Source organism: Rhagoletis pomonella, unplaced genomic scaffold (assembly GCF_013731165.1).
Source record: "Rhagoletis pomonella isolate Grant_MI unplaced genomic scaffold, Rhpom_1.0 Rhpom_scaffold_00003, whole genome shotgun sequence".
In the NCBI taxonomy this organism is placed as follows: Eukaryota; Metazoa; Arthropoda; class Insecta; order Diptera; family Tephritidae; genus Rhagoletis; species Rhagoletis pomonella.
Window position 1 is genome coordinate 782067 of NW_023458557.1, and position 237 is coordinate 782303.

Here is a 237-nt window from a genome sequence, read left to right on the forward strand (position 1 = left end):
CGAAGTTGGGCTATTGTGGTTCTAGTCTCCCGTGGCAGATGAAGCTCCGTCTCGTCGATGTCTGGTGGTTGTGTGCCTAGAACGGCATTCACACGTCTGGAGTCTACATAACTCGAGATTGACTCCCTGTGAATGTCGCTGAGGGGCTCTCGATAAGCTGACGGGTCCACAGGTTGTTCAATGAACCTCTGGATTTCGTCCGTCAGTTATACTTCTAAATATATATTGTCAGAAAAT